This window comes from Leptinotarsa decemlineata, unplaced genomic scaffold, assembly GCF_025532065.1.
Source record: "Leptinotarsa decemlineata unplaced genomic scaffold, Ldec_3_MD MMD2_tig00000090_RagTag_RagTag, whole genome shotgun sequence".
NCBI lineage: Eukaryota > Metazoa > Arthropoda > Insecta > Coleoptera > Chrysomelidae > Leptinotarsa > Leptinotarsa decemlineata.
The window spans coordinates 4,551,607-4,575,083 of record NW_027412541.1 but is presented as its reverse complement, the minus strand read 5'-3'; positions in this window follow the sequence as shown (position 1 = coordinate 4,575,083).

The window sequence follows — 23,477 nt, the reverse complement described above, 5'->3', positions numbered from 1 at the left end:
CCATCAATTTATCGTATATACTTTCATTCTTGCTTGGTTGCCCAACGTTACATTACGTGCAACGGACGCAAAATGAACTTGTTTTTAGCAATGATTCAGAATGGAAGTCAAGTTAGAGTAATTTACGAACCTAATAGTACCTTGCCTAGTCTCTATATTCAGTTACAAATGAGGAAATATGTGAAAGAATAAAATAAGCGTAGCATAACCTGAGTAAATATGTAAATACTTACGCTAAAGGATTTTAGTATTATTTTATCTAATCAATACCGTAGATTGCTGAGAAGAGTGGTGTAATGACTGCTACCTAGGACCTACAGAATTATTTTTTAGTTTTTAGTACATTATCTACATTACTATTATCTTTTTTTTCAATAGAACCGTTTAACATACATTTTTTGAAATCATTTTATTTTCAAGTTTTTAATTACTTATTTTGTTACTCAATTTTTTTCCAATCTGTTTAGTTCATTTAGTGCCTCAGTATTACAAGGTAATATATAATCCGTCATTTTGTAGCTGCGGCCATCTTGAAGTTGCATCTTTTTCAAATTCCCTGTCATTTGATGCCCATATTGAGTTAGTTGTGAAACAATATGCAATCCGGAATTCGCAGCTACGGTCATTTTTAATTTACAATGATACAGGATTCATTAAATTGTAATTCCATCAAATCTAAATGTGTGTACCAAATTTCAGATCCAAACAAACGGGGCAAGCTGAATAAAAACGTTGAAAAGCTGAGGTACGTTCTGGGAACCGTAGTAGACTTATTACATTACAGTGTTTTTCTTTAATGTCTCCCCCTTTTATTTTTTGAACGGGGCAACTCAAAAAATTGAAATTTGGTATAATGAAATAAATGCATGAATACTTTATTTTGAAGTGAAATTGACAGATGAAACTTTCAAAATGGCGACTGGGCGCCATCTGTGAAAAGCTTCAGAACCCTAGAATATAATGTCATTATTTTCAACTACTACAAAATGGCGGTACTTTTGATAATTGTCTGAATGCATTGACATTTAACTACATAATATGAGCTATTACAGTTTCATACACATTTTGCTTTAAATAGCCCAATAAAAGAAAATCCAAAGGTATCAAATCTGGCGAGCGGGCTGGTCATTCTGTAGGATCTCGACAGCCAATCCAACGACCGGGAAAAGTAGTATCCAAATAGTTTTTTACTTGTCAGGATTAATGTGGTGGTGCTCCATCTTGTTGGAATACAATATCCATATCGAATTCATTAGGATTTGCTTCGATGATTTCAGTGATGAGAGAGTCAACAGTAGTTTCCAGCATATTTAAATACAGTTCCCCTGTTAAATCTTGATCAATAAATAGAGGTCCTACAATTTGGTTTCTACAATATGGTTTCCCAATATTCCTGCCCAAACGTTAATTTTTTCTGGATATTGGGTATGTGTTTCCTGGAAAACGTGAGGGTTGATGTCACTCCATTAACGGCAATTTTGTCTGTGAACGTTGCCGTTTAAAAAATGTACATTCGTCACTAAAACAAATATTGTGGAGATAGGTAGGATGCCTTACAATGGTTTCGGTCATGATTCCGCAGAATTCGTTTCTTTGATCAGAGTCATCTTCAGTTAATTGGTGTACCATTTTGATTTTGTATGGATGATACTTATTCCTTTTCAAGTCTCCACCCAGTAGATGGAGATACCTCACAAACATTCGCGACGAAATAAGTAGACTGTTCAGGATTAACTACCGTCTCACCAATTATTTGCACTTGCTGTTCTTCCGGAATGGACGGATGACCTTGGTACTTTTTGTTATGTACACTACCGGTAGTTGTGAATTTGGATACAAGTTCCGTCAAATACTTTCTACAGATAGGACGAAACTTTCATTGAATATCCTTTCGGTCTCGTGGAAGTTACGCGTCGCACCGTGAATAAAAATCGCTTCAATTTTTTTTCCAATTGACGAGAATTGACCATTTTAGGGATTGATGACGTGGTACCTTTCTACTAGTAAAACCGAAAACTAAATGAGAATGCTGACATTTTTTGTCGTTTTTATAAACAAAAAATAACTCAATAAACCTTATGATGTTGTTGGAATTGCCATATGGCAAATAAAAATAAATATTTCTAGAAATATCGATATTATTGTGTTTGTCTTCAGGAAATTATTGAATGTTTCGCCATTTTGTAGTAGGTGAAGATTCTGACTTCATATTCTAGGGTAGTGAAGTATTCGTCAGGAGCTTCATAGTGATGTGTCACAAAACCCTCCTTTCCATTCAATTTTTTCCCCAGAAGGCGCCCAGTCACCATCTTGAAAGTTTCATCTGTCAATTTCACTTCAAAATAAAGTATTCATGCATTAATTTCATTATCCCAAATTCCAATTTTTCGAGTTGATCCGTTCAAAAAATAATGGGGGTGACATTAACAAAATGCACTGTATGAAGGACTTGATATAAAAGGTTTGATGTTTCGTGAAAAACTATATCATGTCTGACAAATGAATATTACTAATACGTGGAGTCACAAGGCCGTAGCCAGGGGGGATCAAGGGGGATTGATTCCCCCGAAAGTTCTACAAGCAACGGCCATCCAAAATTATATCAAATACAGCGACTGGTTTGTTTAGACATCCCAGGAGCAATGAGAACAATACCAACCGCGACATTGGAATTAATCACTATTGCTCTGGGCCTGCACTCACCCTCCCTACTCTACAGATACAGATATTATTGGAATTATAAAATCCGTTAGAATCTTTTGAAGATCTTGGCGACACTACCTGTTTCCACATGTACCCTTGAAAGAACTTTTTTTTCTCTGAAACCCCTCAAAACTTATTTAAGAAACTCTACAAGCCAGGAACGACTGAGCGGTTTGGCGTTAATGTCAATCCACCGTAGAATTTACATCGACACCGAGGAAGTAATTGATTTGTTTGCTGCAAAGAAAGCTAGAAAACTTAATATGATTTTGTAAAAAGATGTTAATATTTCTGTAATGATTTTGTAAAGAATATATATTTTCATGTAACACAATTTTCTTTCTTTCGTTTTTTTATTTTTCATGTTTTTCTACTGTTCCACCAAACCAAACCCCACCCGAAATTGTTTTCTGGCTACGGCCTTGTGAGTCATATGTAATGTTTTCATCATTTCCCATCTTGTCAAAAAGAAACAATCATTCCTTAAGGAATAAAATAGACATATCCAAACGTATTTCTAGTCACGAGAATTTTTCAGTTCTACGTTCATTTCTCAGTTATTGGCTCAGTGCCTGAGAGTTTCGGAGCTCTATGACCCCGACGACGCCTCGCGCCGTGCCGAACCATCAGGTGAACGTCCAACGGAATGCATGTGGCCGATGCTTTCGTGAGCGCCTCCTGTAAACGTTTGCACAACCACTTCGGTCAAGGACATCTCTTGCAGGACGATACTCCCGTCAGACACCCGGTCTATTAGCTAGCGATGCGCTAGCTTTGCTCCTAGATCCAGTCGTTGCGTCTAGGAGAGGTCGACATTCAATTCGCCAGTGGTAGATAATTCTTTTCGGAATTTTGAATCAGGGTCGCTAACACCAGTGGTTCCAAAAAATATACGAATGATTATTCTAGTTATAAAACAATAATAATTATAATATATTATCTCAATTTTTTAATTTGGCTACAAACAAAACACTTGAAAACTCTATAAGTGACCAACTTCAAAACTAAATAACAACATAAACATCACAGTATTTCAATGCGATGATTTACAGAATACGCATTCTGTATCTCGATATCTTGAATCTAGTATCCAAAATGCTTTGCACATCAATCATATTCTGATATCTCATCTCATCTCATAACATTTTCTATTCAGTAAAAATTACAATGAATCAGAGAGCATTTTTTTTAATTCAATAATTCTGAGTTTGATATTTAAGTAGTTGAGAACTATATCGGACATCTCTCACCTCAAAACCATGTTTGTTTTGTTTGAAGGTGGCTGACAATGTTTCATGAATGTTTGTAAATGAAAACTATAGTCATATAGAAAATTCGTTGAGAAATTGAAATATCCTCAGTATATAATATTGAAGTAACTCGATGAGTTCTTAAAATAATTCTCATCCTACGGTTTTGAATTTTTTGTAATTGTATTATATGATTTAAGGTAAAGATATATAGCAGCGATGAGCAATATTCAAAATGAGGTTCAATACACTGTTATTGTGGTCTGCATTGGCAAATCTTGTGCATATTTAGAAAAAAGTGTTTGAATATATAGTTGAAATGTCAATTCATATCTCCGAGTATGAGTATTCCAATATTAGACCTACTAATTACGAATTTCATAAGACGGAAGGGTGTCGTATTACGGTTAAAAAGTTCCAACACAAAATTAATGAATTTTTGGGATTTGTGGCTTTCGAAACATCTCTTCTTAGAAATTTAAAGAAAATAGGTTTCAAATGGAGATGGACTGAAAATAATAGAAACATTTTAGTAGAAAAAATGGACATTTGAGCATTGAGGATCAAGTATTTAAAAAAGTCAATTATTTTCGTAGCCAACAGCGACCAATTGTGTTTCTTGAGGAAGCATACCTCCATAGTGGACATACATGAATCAACCGAAGAGTTATTTGAAAATATTGCGAAGGGACCAAGATCATTATGGCCTTGCAGGAGGTGACATGGAAGTTATACCTAATTGTTGGCTTATATTTAAATCAGGCATAAACTCAGGAAATTATCATTCAGAAATGAATTCTGAAAATTATGGTTAATGGTTACAAGAAAAGTTAATCCAAAATTTACCTGAAATTCGGTAGTCGTAACCGATAATGCTTCTTACCTCAATTTTCAAATTAATTCAGCCCCCAACACAAATTCTAGGAAAGCTGACATGGTGAAGTTGCTGCACGAAGAAATATTATGTTCACCCCTGATTTACTCACTCAAACCCAAATTATACAAGTTGATCAACAAGGTAAATGAAAAGCTTCATACTAGATACAAATTTGTTAGGACATAACGTTTCGCGACTTCCACCCTATCATCCGAATTTGAATTTGAAATCATTTGGGCTACTGTCAAAGACAACGTGTCCCAAAAAAATGTAACCTCTTAACGTGTGATTCCTAACTTGGGTTGGACGATAGCAAGTGAATATCGATCGTTCAGACTAGGGCTTGAACCACCGACCTATACGGCAGTCAATTCAAGTGAGTGAACACAGCATCCACGTCGAACCGCCTGGCTACCGAACGACTAAAGTTCATTTTTGGATAAGTGTATTATTATATAACATTTTGATGAACTGTTCTACTACCTATAATACTAAAATAAATATGAAAAGAAATTATAAAGAAGTCATCTTTCATTTGCTACCCTAATTAAAACTAATTATAGGTACGACACTGGCCGGCAAAGGGCTTATCGTAATCTAATGATAATTCACTTGGGAGAGTCTATACCTGCGCGATCGCTCGCCATCAGCTGTGGCGTATTGTAATAATATTATGAATAACGATGATGGACCAATACCGAATAGTTTATATATAGCTTGTTGAAATAAGACTTTTAGTTATCAGATTCACCTGACTAGTAGATAAGGCAATATTGTGAAATTAAGACAATTAAGACCTAGCAGAGGTATCCATGGTATACGTATGTAGATTTAATTCAATATCTAATAAGAAATTGCAAAATCTACATTTTGTTTGTTAATTTCTATTTTTTGTTACCAGTCACGTTGTTCCACTCTCCTTTCACAAAAACATTCTGCAAACTGAATTTAAGTTCTAGTGGGAATCTCATTTGAGAACATAGCCCATATATAATAAAATGCGAATATAATATACTTATGTAGGTATATCAATTCATATTTCCAAATATAAACTTCTTGGACTTAACATATTCGATTCTTCAAATTTTATGGAATAGAAAATGTTAAAAGAGTATATAGATAAAGCAATCCTGTCACACAACCAGTTCAGTAACAGCGAACTAACCGAAGTTTGACTCATTAAAAATATTCAATGAATAAAGGACGGTTTTTATCGCTGCAAACGTTGGCAGTACAAATTTTACTATTTCGCATAGCGTATATATTTTCATTCTTGCATAATTGCCCAACGGTACATTACGTGCAACGGACGCAAAATAAACTTGTTTTTAGCAATGATTCAGAATAGAAGTCAAGTTCGAGTAATAAACGAACCTAATTATACCCTGCCTAGCCTCTATATTCAGTTACAAATGAAGAAAAAACGTGAAAGAATAAAATAAGTAAAGAAATATTTTATGTTTAACGGTTTCATTGGTGAAAAAAAGTATAATAAAGATGTAGATAATGTACTAGAAGCTAAAAAATAATTCGAAAGATCCTAGGTAGCAGTCATCACACCACTATACTTGGGAATCTACGGTATTGATCAGATAAAACATAATAAAATCGTTGAGTATAGCGTAACCTGAGTAAATATGTAAATATTACGTCCAACGCTTTTATTATTTTTTTATCTGTTCAATCCAATGCTTAGGATAGTGATGTGATGACTGCTTCCTCATGAAGATGGCCACTTGGTGATTGAAACACGTGTCGAGGTGTTGAAAATAACAGTTTGGTATTGGGATGAAACTCCAGTAATACTCATTACTAAATCAAAGGTTTCAAACAGTCCATCAAAAGCCTTTCAGCAATAACAAATTGCAAAATCAAATCTAAATAATTGAACTTTAAATGTTCAAGCCCGTCTCAGATATACCTACACAGTAGGTTGAATGGACTGACGCCTATCAGAAACAACTACTCCACTGGCTAATACCACGAACGGCGTTGGATTATATCCCACAGGCGTCAGTGCAGGAATCTTCATAGAAAATTTCCTGCATATGCAATTGGCAATACAACTGAAAAAATCGACCTTTAATTTTGGAACGGGCACACTTGCAGACCGGTTTCGGGATCCTTAGCCACTCGTCAGTGCAAGATAGTGAACATCATCGACCTAAAGTAATGATATTTCACAATTGAAAATCGAAATTCTTTCAGAGTATTTCATTCCTCGTCTTAAGTTGGAGCGAACATCAAAAATGTCACTCCACCTAGTGGACGAGGTACTCACCAAGTGCATATCCGAAATCTGCCCTGAATGAGGAAGAAAAACTTTCTTATTAGTCAGTGTGCTATGCTTGAAGACAGGCAGTAAACAAATCTAAAGAAATTAACTTTAAATGTTCAAGCCCGTGACATTTTTGATGTTCGCTCCAACTGAAAACGAGGAATGAAATACTCTGAATGAATTTTGACTTTCAATTGTGGAATATCATTGACTTTATGTCGATGATGGCCACTATCTTGCACTGAGTGGCTAAAGAGCCGCCCGAAACCGGTCTGCAAGTGTGCCCGTTCCTAAATTGAAGGTCGACTCTTTCAGTTGTATTGCCAATTGCATATGCAGGAAATTTTCTGTGAAGATTCCTGCACTGATGCCTGTCGGATATAATACAACGCCGTTCGTGGTATTAGATAGTGGAGTAGTAGTAGTTTTCTGATAGGCGTCAGTCCATTCAACCTACTGTGTAAGTATATCCGAGACGGCTTTAACATTTAAAGTTCATTTCTTTAGATTTGTTTACGGCCCGTCTTCAAGCATAGCCCACTGACTAATAAGAATTGCGAAATCTACCTTTTGTTTGTTAATTTCTATTTTTCGTTACCAGTCACGCCGACCTTCGAAATTATTTTTTAACTTTTAGTACATCATCTACATCATTAGTATCTTTTTCTTTCACCTGAACCGTTTAATGTGAACATTTCTGTCTTGTTTTATTTTCGAATTTTCGGTTTCTAATTTTGTTACTCAATTTTTCTCATCCTGTTTAGTTCATTCAGTGCCTCAGTATTGCAAGGTTCATTCATCTTGAATTTGTATCTTTTTCGAAGTGAAGATGGCTAATGCCATCTTGAATTTACAATGATACAGATTTTATTAAATTGTATTGCCATCAAAAGTAAATGAGTGTACCAAATATCAGATCAATCTGTCAACAGGAAGGGAGTTAAACTTCAATTACTAAATTCGACCCAAACAAACACGAGTACCTCATGAATCAATATCGTGAAATGATTCAATTAAATTTTTTCTCTTCGTATTCTGTCTTTCCAAAAACCATTTGAAATCACTTTCATTACGAAGTGTTGAGTATTCAAGAAGGTCAGTTTAGTTTGCCTTCAAGGATTTTCAGTAAAATTCGTAGGAATTCGACTGGATTTTAGTGAGGAGTTGAGGATCAGTAGCTCATTAAGAAACATGATTATTTTTTTCAGTATCATTCAAATATTGAAGTTGAGAGTTGAGTGAATAGTGAAAAATCTTCGTAAATAGATACTCCTTTACTGCTAGCTTTGCAGTCCTCACTTCTCAACTCGTCAGATTTATGAAACGGGTCCCTCTTCATCAAAATTAACTTCGGTTTATCGAATAATATTTGACGAGTCCTTGTATACGTCAAGCAGAAAATACAACGAAGCCAAGTTCGAGTTAATGAAAGAAAAGAGAATACGTTGTCGTGTCGGAGTAAGTGCCAATGTCCTACAGTACGGCCGACGACCTGCATTATGGCAGAAACACTGCACCCTGGTCTGTCTCGAGTGGGGATCAATGCGGCGGCGGCATCAGCCCCCGACGTCTGCCCCCACACCACGATACTTCCCCCTTTCATTCGCCCTATAGCTCCCCAACGCAGTCAGGTGAAAACCGAATTGTGTTCGGTGTCTCATACATTATTTGTTATTTTGGCTGGTGTCGTTAGAGAAAAGCTTTTTGACGCGTTCACGGGTATATTCAGGAAGTGGAAGAAATATGATGAAATTCGAATAGAAGACAGAAAAAAGTGTACAAGTCCAATATTAGGAATGTATCGAAATCAAAAATAGTGTTTTGTACGAAAATGAAAAATAACATTACAATATATGGAATTTTGTGGTTTTTCGAGAAGTGAAGTTAAAATCATTTAGATACTATAGGTTATCGGTGGCAATTATTGAGAAAATGGAAGCCTGGATTTCAAATAAGGATGGAAATTGAAAAAACTTGAAACTCCAGCTATAAAATTTCATTTTTCCTAAATCAGTAGATTGATCAACGCATTTGAAAATTTGGCGGAAGAACTGATGTCAGTTCATTTCTCATGATTGCAGTTGATTGCTAATTCTACTCATCAAGTTATAAGTTTTTATTTGATGTTTCATGATGAAATTTATTAGTTCGGACTTCCTTTGTCTAATATGATATAAAATGATTTTAAATCCCTAAAAAAAACACTAGACATTAGAAAAAAAAAAATATCTAAAAATAACGATTATATTAATAAAAAAAAACCTGAAATGAAATTACAGTGAAATAAAATAAAAATAAAAAATTTGTTTAAAAAATAAAAAACAAAAAACAAGTTACTTCACGACGTTTCGATTGTTAGTATCCACAATCGTCTTCGGTTGATGACTGGACTAATCCCTCCGAGACATGACTATTTATGGGTCATTTGTGTACTTTTACTCATCTCCTCTTTTTTCTTTCCGCTTCACCGTTTGGCGGGAGTTGGCCATTTTTCGCTTGATTGAGGGTTTCTATATGTTGCATATCTCTATGCTCGCTTGGCTGAATACATTGTTGGACAACATGTATGGGACTTCTTTGAATTTCCTCCTTAATCCATATCTCCCTGTGTATGATCTCCAAACATTCTCTGTTATTCCTGATTTGCTGGTTTCCCCTCGCTGTGTGTGTTTTTTGTGCTCGGCAATGATGATTGATAATGGATTATGAAAATTTTGCATCTGATAGTGAGAATGTAATTCCACACTTTGACTACTTCACTAGCGTTTTTTAACATGTGGAGAATTTTCTTTGAATACTTACCGTTGCTGAAATGGAGGTGGTAGACTCAACAAATGAAATCCGGCCATTTTAGTATTTTGTGAATATCTGTAAAATTGCGGCCTGAAAAAATATTCTCATTTTTCTTCCAGATGGGCAACTTTTATTCAATTCAACCAAATCTATCTCAGAAATTTCTCGCCATTTTCGAAATAGTAATGATGAGCTCAGTTAAAAAAAGGTTTGTATAAAATAGGTAAACAAAATCCAGTAGAAATCATATGAAGTTGATCTAGAACACATGCTATAGATGAAAATCAAGACATTGTGGAAATATCAGGCTGAATGCTATGAGAAATTTCTGATGTTGCCTGAAAACGAAATAAAGTATCTGTCAGAGTGTAGAGAACTTCAAGTGTATATTGTATTGAAAAATAAATGAAACTGTCTTCAAAGAACATTTTCACTAGATAGCTCATAAGATATCGTTACCTTTTTCACTATACAATACATTCTTCAGGCATGTTTAGTTTCAACTAGTAGGTAGTAAATGTTTGACACTGAAACACGTGTCGTGGTTTTATTAACTGTGGAGTGGATTTTCATCGAGTATAGGCCCGTTGCACGAAATATAATGAATTACAAGATGGAATTGTGAAACAATTCGTTTATTTGATATTTTTATAAATTACGCCTTTCAACTTTGATGAACAAATCACTTTTTATACTTTGCAACTCAAGAATTATCATGAAGGAACTAAAAAATCTGAACTGTCCCTTCTACAGTCCCTACTACAATACTCTAGTATTCATCGCAATAATTGAAAAAACTGAGGGAGAAGTTTTTCTATTGCTTTACCATGTGAGTTTGATTTCTCTTCATGTGATAACTTTCAGTAGAGTGGAATAATACGATAACAAATTTCTTACCGATTTCTGGTTTCTGAGGGTATATAATAATTCCATTTGAGTGTAGAGTTTATTTGTAGTAGATAGTTCATTTCTTAGAATTATCATAGTTTGGCTTGATAGGTAAAATTGAAACCTCTGGCGTAATATTAAAACATCTTTTTGACACCTGAAAAAAACCGTTTCTCGACGCGAGAATTGAATAAAACTAATTATGCTAATTTGTTTCCAGTGTCACTATTTTTCAGATTTGAAGGGCGTCGATTTTTCGAATTTCTTCCCAAAGTTCCGCTGGCGCGAGTGGCTAGCTTCTTCAGAAGTTCATACATCCTTAGTTTATCTCCGATGACCAGATATTATGGCTGCGTAAAACGTATTTATGTTGACGCAGGTAGTTCGGTGTGCTAATACCTTTACTAGATTAGGTAAATTGCGTAAAGCGTGTATATGTTGATTCAGGTAGTCTGGTATGACAATACACGTACCTTGATTAGATAAATTGTCAATAACATTATTCGACCTTTTTCTACATGCCGTCATGAGATTCCATATTCAGTTGAGGTTCACAGCTCCTTCTTTTTTGTTGAAACTGTCCGTGTGTTTGTGGATATCTATTGCCTCCTGTACCAGTCAGCTATAGTATCCTTCATTGGAGGCAATGAGTTTCGTGTTTTCAAACAGAATCCTGTGGTAGCCGACTTGTCTATTTGGGCTGGTTTGCAGTTCCTTTCATGTTCCTTCAGTCTTGTTCCCATGGATCTTTTGATGGTTCCGATGTATACCTTCCCTCAAGTGCACGGAATACGATATACGCCTGCTGCTTATAAGGGCTTTCTTTTCTCTTCAGTCGATCTGAAACTTTGTTGTATATTCTTTGTAGGTCTGAAACCCGTTTTGATTTTGTGTTTTTCAATCCTGTCGGTGACCCTAGGAATATATGGTAGATACGCACGCGTAACCATCTGAGCCTCCTCCCCATTTTGAACCGTGGAACTTTTTAGTTTCGTGACTTTTTTGACCTCGGGTACAGTGTATCCATTTCAAGATCACTTGAAAATGTTCCAGTTCTTCCTCTAGATCTGGTTCACATATTCTCCAAGCCCGTTCAGTTAGAGTAGAGATGACTCCCCTCTTTTGACTAGGATGTTTGATGTGGGAGGCTGATGTTGGCATATGTATCTCTCCTCGATACAATTTTCAGACTTATTTGATTTATCTTTAAGTAACTCATCTGAATATTTTGGTTCAGTTATTTTTAATATTGTTGATATTTATGATGTTTCATTCATTTTTGTCTCTCACTCCATTTTCTTTCAAAAATTTAAAATCTGCAAATAAAAAATTTTTTGACAAAAACATTAGACATCCTTCAAGTATAGGCGATTGATTACAAAACGTAAATTTAGAATGTCTTTTTAAATCTTCAACTTTTCAAAAAGTCATTGCTTATACATATAGATGAGCCCATATAACAAATACTTCTTGTGTTTTCAATAAGTGAATATGCTTCAAAATGAAATACTGTTCCACATTTTTTTTACTACTTGGGAACTGCCTGACTCGCCTATTTCATCCAAGTCTCCTGAAAACACTGCAGTCTCCTGCAGGAGACTGATGTAGGAGGTTTGATAGTGCCTACAGGTACCTGTCCGTTTCCGTTTGCGTAGATTTTTGGTACATTTTGTAGGTTGGTCTAGCACCACATTTAGGAATGCTATCCGCTGGTCCTATTCAGTACCCATGGTGAACTTGATGCTGAGGTGTAGAGCTTTCAAGTGATCTAGGAAAAGGTTGGGAGCGTCTCTTTTATGTTTCCAGGTGACGAAGGTGTCATCCACCCAACGTATCCACAAGGTCGGTTTTAATTCATAGGTATCGATTTATTTCTCTTTAAAACGTTTCATGAAGTTTCGCGGTATTTTGAATCACACTGGCCAAATGTTGAGGCGTTATATTCTGAATGGCTCGTCTTACTCGTACTTCCAGGTCCTCGCGGGTTGTTGGGGAAGTTGCGTAGACAATATTTTTCAAGTGACCCCAAATGAAAAAGTCTAACGGGGTTAAGTCGGGTGATCTAGCAGGCCATCTAATAGGACCATGCGTTCCAATCCATTGCTCCCCAAATCTATCACGAAGGTACTCCGTCACTATCCTACTATTATGGGGATGTGCTCCATACTGTTGAAAAAACATTCGATTTGCCAGATTAAGCGATAAATCTTCTGAACATCCTTCGATTTCATTTATGAGAAAACCTAGGTATTTATCACCGCTCAAAGGACCATCAAATATTATGGGGCCAATTATCCTAACCACTACTATTCCCAGTCAGACATTGAATCCAAAACGTTCTTGAACATATCCCTGCCGAAACAAATTCTGATTTTCTTGTGCCCAATATCAGGTATTCTGTCTATTGAAGAAACCAAGATTGGTGAATCTTCACTAATCTGAGAATACAATTGTTTTTAAAAACTCATTATTGGGCTGCACATTATTGTGTAAAACCCATCTGCAATATTACGCTATCGGCATCATACAGATGTTGGTAAAGTTGATATTTGAAAGATCGATACTTGTGTGTGTTACAGGTCATAATCCAGACATGGAGATAAGATAATGGTGAAAAATCGATTTTTAAATCTCATTTACTTCACATCATTAGCTTTCTGATGAACGTTCCTATGAAATTCAAGTAGGTAATCAGAAAATAAACATATCGTTGTAGACTTTCCAAGATTTTCTCAATAGATTCAATCAACCCAACAATCCAATCAATATCCAATCTCCTGTTGTCTGGTTCACGAGAAGAAGGGAAAGTTCAAGAGTCATAAAACCGAACATTTAACAGAGACAAGCGTAGGTAGTCGGGGGTGATTCAGGAAGGGGGGTGGTTGAGTTGAAGCTTTCCCAGTCGTCTGATGACCTTAAAGCGTAGGTGATTAACTTCATGAAGATGTCACGTCCTCCTGCACTTATTTGTTGAGAACGCTAATTTCTTATTATTATGAAATATTAGGAAATTACCATTGAACAATTGTTGAACAATAGACTCATAGACATCTTGTGACATGCAAGGTGCAACCCAAATATACAGTGTGTGATTGTATTTCAAGTGTTGCAACATATTTCAACGGAATGCGTTATATGGTATAGATACCATAATTATATATTCAATTTCAATATTGCCCGTTTACTCAAAGACATATTGGGAAAAAATTGTAATACTGACAGTCTTTTAGCTTTTCTGAAAGACAATAATATGTTCCGTGTTAACAGCACTATCATATTTGTATCACTGAACCTACGCTAATGACCTTACAAGGTCAGCTGTATTGAATATAGTTTCCAAAAATTCAACTTCAGTTAGATACAAATAATGTTTGTGGTATATCATCAGGTGATTTGCGAAAGGCATTCGATACTGTAAATCATGATATTCTTCTGTAAAAATTGAACTTAATTGGCGTTAGAGGAATAGTATTTACAAGCTTACAAAATCACAACGGAAAGCAGTATACTTATATACAGGAAAAATAAGTTCTTTGATAACCATCAAGTGTGATGTTCCACAAGGTTCTGTTTTAGGCTCAACTCTATTCCTAATTTACGTCAATTCTATTACAGGAATGAATTCATATGGTTTTATCAGTCCTCTTGCTGTTGATATAACCCTCATCCACTTTTCTTAAAATGAAAATATCATTGAAAAATAAATTTTAGGAGACTTAATTCAGAAAAAAATCAGATTACAACACGTTTTTTCTCAATTCCAATGATAATGTAATAGAATTTAAGAAAGAAGTAAAACTTTTAGGTTTATATCTAGACCAGAATTTATCGTGGAATTCACATCAGTCACACATCACATCAGTCGAGTCAGAGGAACTTGCACCTATTCTAGAAATATGTTATAAAATAAGAAATATTCGTTTTTAATATTTGGAAATAATTTATTTTTCTTAAATTTATTCAAATCTTCAATACCTAACATCAGTTTGGGAAACAGCTACTTTCTCTCATTTGAAACTTTTACAACGGTTAATAATAATAATAATAATAATAACAAAAAGGTTTACTGAGGAATTATTACAAAATAAATTTCACAAATACACAGTAACACAACATATAGATACAGTATATCAATAGGTAGGTATACGGTGCATTTCTTCAATGTCCCCTCCTTTTATTTTTTCAACGGATCAACTCAAAAAATTAAAATTTGGGATAATGAAATTATTGCATAAATACTTTATTTTGAAGTGAAATTGACAGATGAAACTTTCAAATTAAATTTAAGGGGGTTTTGTTACACATCTTTTTGAAGTTTCTGTCAATTCTTCACAACCCTAGAATATAATGTCAATAACTTCAACTACTACAAAATGGCAGAACTTTTAATAATTGCCTGAATACATTGACATTCAACTACATTATATGGGGTAATAACCTTGAGATCAGTTCAGAAGATGCTCGAAATTGTTGGCTTGAACTCATTGACATATGAAGAGCCTATCCGATATATCAAGCCGAACATTTTCGAACACAGTAACGTCAATATCTCTACAAGTATATCTCTACAAGTATTATTCTCTGCCGTATATCCAATATTGAAGCAGGTTCACTTTCGTACACTTTTTGCTTCAAATAGCCCCATTAAAAAAATGTCCAAAGATGTCAAATCTGGCGAACGGGATGGCCATTCTGTAGGACCTCAACGGCCAACCAATCCAAAGACCGGGAAAAGTAGTATCCAAATAGTTTCTTACTTGTCTGGAGTAACGTGGTGGTGCTTCGTCTTGTTGGAATACAATATCCATATCGAATTCATTAGGAATCGCTTCGACGATTTCAGTGATGAGAGGGTCAACAGCAGTTTCCAGCATATTCAAATACATTTTCCCTCTTAAATTTTGATTAATAAATAAAGGTCCTACAATATGGTTTCCCAATATTCTTGCCCAAACGTTAATTTTTTCTGGATATTGGGTATGTGTTTCCCAGAAAACGTGAGGGTTGGTGTCACTCCAATAACGGCAATTTTGTCTGTGAACATTGCTTTTTGAAAAAATGTACATTCGTCACTAAAACAAATATTGTGGAGTTGTGAATTCAGTACCGGTAGTTGTGAATTTGGATACACGCTCCCTCAAACATTTTCTACAGATAGAACGATTCGTAAAACGTTCATTGAAAATCCTTTCGGTCTCGTGAAAATTACGCGTCGCACCGTAAATAAAAATCGCTTCAATTTTTTCTTCTAATGGACGAGAATTGACCAGTTTAGAGATTGTTGACGTGGTACCTTTCTACTAGTAAAATCGAAAACTAAATGAGAATATTCTAACTGAACAATGATGTTCATTGTCGTATTAACATTTTTTGTCGTTTATATGAACAAAAAATAACTCAACAAACTTTATCGGGTTGTTGGAATTGCCATATGGCAGATAAAAGGAATATTTCTAGAAATATCTATATGTCTTCAGGAAATTATTAAATGTTCCGCCATGTTTCGCCGTATGTGAAGATATTGACTTCATATTCTAGGGTTGTAAAGTGTTTGTCAGGAGCTTCAAAATAATGTGTCACAAGGCCCTCCTTTCCATTAAACTTTTTCCCTATAAGGCGCCCTGTCGCCATCTTGAAAATTTCATCTGTCAATTTTACTTCAAAATAAAGTATTCATGCATCAATTTCATTTTCCAAATTTCAATTTTTTTGAGTTGACCGGCTCAAAAAAATAAAAGGAGGGGACAATAAAGAAAGGCACGCAGAAAATGTTTGTGAATTTTTTATGGATTTTTTTCGCATTTCGATGCAAGGATTGTGGATGCAGTAGATGAAAACCGTTCAGTATCAATAACCATCTATGAGTTACAGCCTCCAGACATATGGGTCCAATGAACGCCATTGGAAAGAAGTATGCCCCATGTGGTCATTCAGAGCGTAAGCTCGTGAAGGCAAGCATTAAGGAAATTTTCTCTAAGGTATTGCCTAAGTGCGTATTTCAAGATTATATTGGAAACGGATTTGGAACTACTGAAGCTGCAGCCCAAACTAGGGAAGGTCCATACAATCCAAACGCGATTCCCAAAGAAACATTTGCACCATCTCTCCTCACTAACCTAACCTGATTGGTACCCTGAATAAAGAACATTATGGCCTCTGCGGCGATCTTCTTATAAATATTCACCTCCACCTCATTATACTTTTCATTCATAAAAGCATTTGTCATCTTATACATATGGCAAATTGTTGGAATACATTTGCTCCTCTGAAGCTACTACTTGAGATATTGAAGAATAGTGATCATTCGAATATAGAATCATAATTCTGATCATTCTAATAATACGCGACTATCAAATTTGAAACAAGGTCACCGTTTCTAACTTTACAACAATCAAAAGTAAAACGAGGGATCGAACACCAAAACCGAAGCCAAAAAACTAAAAGGCGCAGGAATAACCAAAGGAGCAAAAATGGTAAAGGGATTTCGGGAAGCAGAGAATAAAAAATTAGGAGAAAATAAGGTAAATGTAAGAAAGAAGCATGATATCCGAAGAAAATAAGGCTGGAAGATGGTTTTGCCAAGCTAGTAAGAGAATGTGATGAGCTAATTATAAACGACGTAGAGGAAGGAGTTCTTGTTCCATAATGTAACTCCTAATGAGGCCCATCAGGTGAAAAATATTCCATTAATAAGTACAAAAAGAATATTACTGAAGTTTTTTTTTCCCAACACCAAATCGTTATTTTTACACCTCGACACGTCTTTCGATCACCAAGTGATCATCTTCAAGAGGAAGATAAAACTAATAACTACTCAAAACTAAAGCTACTTATACTAATCAGGTACATCATACAGGTAGGTAATCAGTAATACCACCCATACAAGTGTACCACCCTAAATTAATTTTACAATTGGCCTTTCTATTATTTACAATATATGTCCTTTTGTATGTTTAAATGTTACTGCTATATATAGAACAATTTTCAGCTATATAAAATTAGTTTCACATATTTACTATCTAAATATATTTACAATGTGTCTTTTTGTAGTAATCAGTAAACCCAACAATATTATTTCAACAAGCTATATAGTATGCTATTTGGTATTGGAACGTTGTCGTTATTCATAATATTATTATGTTTACTTATTTCCACACTCTCATTTAGGGTGGTACACTTGTATGGGTGGTATTACTGATTACCTACCTGTATGATGTACCTGATTGGTATAAGTAGCTTTAGTTTTGAGTAGTTATTAGTTTCATCTTCCTCTTGAAAATGATCACTTGGTGATCGAAACACGTGTCGAGCTGTAAAAATAACGATTTGGTGTTGGGAAAAAACTCCAGTAATATTCATTACTACACCAAAGGTTCCAAACAGTATATCACAAGTACAAAAAGCTTGATTTCATCAGAAGTGATTATTAGATTTTTTTATCGACCTTTTTTGGGTATTTTTACCTCCCACAATCTGAAAAATATGAAAATTATAATGGAGAACTTTATACAAGTGTAGAAAGGGCAAACTTTTTAGTTCACCTCGATAAGTTACTGCGTAAAATTAAAGTATTTTTCACAAAGAAAAATGTTTTATTCATCAGTAACCTGTTGTATTTAACAACTTTGCCTATCAAAAAAAATGCTAAGAAATAATACAATACTTCAGAAATGGATAAAAAATTCAAAGATATTTGCAGTAATTCCTTAGCTGATTATTTATTTCTCAACTTCTTCGACAGCAATTTATTTATCTTCTACTTCATCTACATGATTCCAGTTGAATTATTTGACAGAAAGCGACCTATATATTAATGAAATTATACAGTGCGGTCCATGTGTATGGAATAAATTCATTTTTAGCGTTATTATGTACTATGTGAAAAAACCTGAAACAGGTCGATTTTTATTCTTAAATTGACAATTTATAGTATAAAAATATTATTCCCCTCCAGCACCCCTTCTGAATTATAAGCACCCTCTGGAAAATTTTAAATAGCAAAGGGGGTCGTGTGTTGGAAAGGGATTTTCGTCCTCTGTTCAGCAGTATAAAGTTTTTAAAGTTTGGTGCAATCATAACTGAGAAAATTGAATTTTAGGATGTAAAATTTTGATATTGTCTCTAGGTATCACAAAACTTTACGTAGAATGAAGAAAATAATGCCACATAATATTTAGAATGTATTTTTCAATGTACTTTACAATCAAATTAAATGTTCAAAATGACCACCATTAACTTCTTGACAATAACCGAGGCGATTTTGGAATTCTCGTACAACATTTTGTATGACCTCAGGGGTTATTTTGATAATTTCCTCCGTTATCCTAACTTTTAAGTCATCAATATTGTTTGGTCTATTAAATTATACTTTAGATTTTGAAAAACCCCATAAGAAGTGACCGAGAGGAGTCAAATCGGGGGATCTAGCCGGCCATTTGATCGTTCCACGTCTTCCAAACCACCTATTAGGAAAAACCTCGTTAAAATAATTTCTAACTGAACGTGCAAAATGTGATGGAGCTCCGTCTTGTTGGTAGTAAATAGTTCGATCTATCTCATTTGGATGATTAACATCCGGAAAATGTATTTGTAATGTAGGCACTAAAAAGTTAATCGAAAAATCTAGATAAACTTCATCATTAACAGTGCCCTATAAAATAAGGGCCAATAATTTTATTGTTAATGATACCAGCCCAAACGTTAACTTTTTAGGATATTGAGTGTGAGTCACACACATCCAGTGATGATTTTTTCTGCTCCAATATCTACAATTCTGTCTGTTAACTGCTCTGTTTACATCTGCGTTCATTCTGTCCATCATCAATTCACAGAATTCTTGCCTTCTATTAGGATCATCTTCATTTAATTCCTGAACCAACTGAACTTTGTAAGGGTGGTATTTTTCTTTATGCAAAACTCTCAAAATAGATGATTTACTTACACCATTGTCGGCGGCAAGTTCTCGAGTTGTCTTATGCGGATTTTCCTAAATCTAGAAGTACATCTAACTTTTTTCATCAGTGAATTGAAAATTTCTACCTGGTTTTCCAATATTTTTTACATGTCCAGTTTCACGAAACTTTTTTTTCAATTTTGCTAACTGTAGACTGCGACACGTGTTGACCAGGGTATTTATTATTAAATATTTCACAAACCTCCTTTTGAGTTCTTATTTTATTACCACAACCAATCATAATTAAAATGTCTATTCTTTGAGTCTCAGACAAATGAGCCCTAATTAAATTTAATACGCCCACAAATATCATACTGACGTCTTTTAGTAACTTTAAATACCTAAATGACAGCAGCCTACTAGATTCATGTCAATTGTTTATTTGGCTTTTTGTCTAATATTTTAGTATCTTCAAACATTTTTTCCAGGATTCAAGGTGAGTAAGGAGCGTGTTACAGGGATGGTCTGTTGATCAGGTTATTGTCAAGAAGTGAATAATGGTGGTCATTTTGAACATTTAATTCAATTGCAAAAATTAATTTTCTCAGTTATGATTGCACCAAACTTAAAAAACTTTATATTGCTGAACAGAGGACTAAAATCCCTTTCCAATATGGTGCCACACGACCCCCTTTGTTATATAAAATTTTCGAGGGGGTGCTTATAATTCAGAAGGGATGCTGGATCGAATGGCCGGCTAGATCACCCGAATTGACTCCTCTCGGTTACTTCTTATGGGGTTATTCAAAATCTAAAGTATATTTCAATAGACCAAACAATATTGATGATTTGAAAGTTAGGATAACGGAGGAAATTAACAAAATAACCCCTGAGGTCATACAAAATGTTGTACGAGAATTCCAAAATCGCCTCGGTTATTGTCAAGAAGTTAATGGTGGTCATTTTGAACATTCAATTTGATTGTAAAGTACATTGAAAAATGCATTCTAAATATTATGTGGCATTATCTTCATTCTACGTAAAGTTTTGTGATACCTAGAGACATTATCACAACTTTACATCCTAAAAATCATTTTTCTCAGTTATGATTGCACCAAACTTCAAAAAACTTTATATTGCTGAACAGAGGACTAAAACCCCATTCCAACAAGGGCCACACGACCCCATTTGCTATTTAAAATTTTCGAGGGGGTGCTTATAATTCAGAAGGGGTGCTGGAGGAGGATATTATTTTCATACTGCAAATTGTCAATTTAAGAATAAAAATCGACCTGTTTCAGGTTTTTTTTCACATGGTACATAATAACGCTAAAATTGAATTCATTCCATACATATGGACCGCACTGAATAACTAATAATACAAGAGTTTGAATCCAGGAAAAGTGGTATTTTCCAAAATAGTTTCATTATATTATCTTGATATGCAACAAACAATAAATGATTCACCCTGTCACTGCTGTTGCAAGGGCGGGGAGGACATGGTCGGGCGTCGAGACGCAGAGGAAGGGGTGCAGACGCGCGTCCTTGGCCGACTGTTCGGGTGAATGGCCAAGAGCAGAAACGGCAGGACAGAATTTGATGCCCTCGACACTGCATAATGTGTACCAATCCATTCAGTGTTTCAAACCGACATAAATTCCGATAAAGTCTGAAGAACGTCGCGGTTGCCTTTATCGATAATTCTCGAGTATAATTATGGTTTCTTTGTTGATCACGTAGTAGCATTCGACAATTGAGGAATAGAAGGCATTATATTTGATCAAATGATCACCTTATAAAAATATCCCTCTTACTATTTAATTGTAACATGAATTACTATTAAAAAATCTTTCTAAAACGAAAGAAAACAGACTTTCAATGGTTGTTTTCAATAGCTAAGACCCTTCTATTCAGTTTATCATGTAATAAGATGGCGGAGAACAAAGTTTTTCATTTGAGAGAACTATCCCCTAAGAACCCATTAAGGTATAAACGTGGTTAAAGAAATCAAACACCGATTACTCTGTATTTTCTGTTTGTTCAGGCATATTTCTTACTCATAAATTTTATTCAAACAGATATTGTTCAGTATGTCTTCTATGAATCAAACCCAAATAAATAATAATATAACGAATAATAATAACAATAATTATATTCACATCATTTCATATATTGTTTCCTTGCACATTTTTCATATCACACCAAAATTTACTGGAATTTTAAAAAGAAATAGTGTTCAAAAATTACAAATTGAAAAATTCCTACCTATTTTTTATCAGATTGAAGATAAAACCCTCAATCCCTCACTTTAAAGGGTTTTTGTAAAACCCTTTAAAGTGAAATCATACAATAAACTATATTAATTAGTGATAACTCCCCCCAATCAAGAGAGGCACATGCAATTTCTTGGTCATAATGTGGAAAAACTAACATAAGTCAGGCATCAATATTTTTGAGAGCCTTTTTTCACGAAAAACTCCGATGCTCCATCGATTTTTATTATCAATTTGTTGTTGCTCGCGGCTCTGCCCGCGTAGAATTTGGTTTATTACATTAAGGTTCGTGAGAGACTACTTTAAACAAATAGTTACGATATTTTTTATCAACCCAAAACTGCAGACTTCCAACTTCAAAACTGACGACATTCAAAACAATCTTTGAACCCCTATTTAGTGGAGTACCTGGAGCTTTCAAAACTATAAAACCTCGGATTAGAGTTATAGTGAATGAATTAATATGATCGATGTGGAATATTATTTATTGAACTATAAATTGCAATGTTTTCCCCCAAATTTTTTTGTGCACTCCATTTTTTTATTGTTTAAACAAATTATTATAAAAAATTAATGTTTGACCATATATTTTCACTTTAAACAGTAATTTTTTTATTTATATGTTAAATCTTACCTGAGTAGACATACAGGAACATTTTTCAAAGATACCTGTGCATAAAAATAGCAGTAGGGATCGCGAACAGGTAGAAAAACGTGGAGGGGAGAGCGGAGTGACAGCTACTATGTACAATGGAATTTCTCGGCCAGTTTAATTATAAATGAAACGTACTCTCTTGTGTACATTTAAAAAATAAGGTAATTAATTACGACTAATGAAAAGAAAAAAAATTATTAGTACAAAATCTGTTTATTTGAATATATTACATTGTTGTCTACATCAAATATTTTCTTCTACTTCATCTATCTGTATATTAGGTGAAGTATTGGAACAACTATTTCCGCTGCACTGTAAACATGCTACACTGCAGTATAAACCACTTTTTTTGCATCCACACGCAGCTCCACATCCCTTTTTGCAATTACAAAATAACATTTGCAATAAATTATCCGGAGCAGGTAATTTTGTTATTGGGATGTACATGTTATTGGAATACTTTGATCCCCAATTTTCAATAACTACGTCATTTCCTAGCCATATCTGAATTTGTAGGTACACTCTTTTAAGGTGCTCAAACGCTGCATCAGTTGTTGGAGGCAGTGATGACAAAAGAACACTCGTATTTTTGGCTGTTGTTTTTATGAAAGAATTGAACCTCAATGTATTTAAATCATGAGTTTTAGACGGAGCGCCATATAAACTCAAAATACATGCTACACCTGCTTGCAATAATATTATTGAAGTCTTCATTGATATTTTTAAATACTTTTACTGAGTCGTGTAAATCAATCCGTTTGTCAAAATTTTTGGCAAACTTAATTTTTCCTTAATTGAAAAACACAGATGTATTGTCACAACCCGTTAAGGCATGTGAAAAAAGAATATGTTCTTTACAATTTGGTA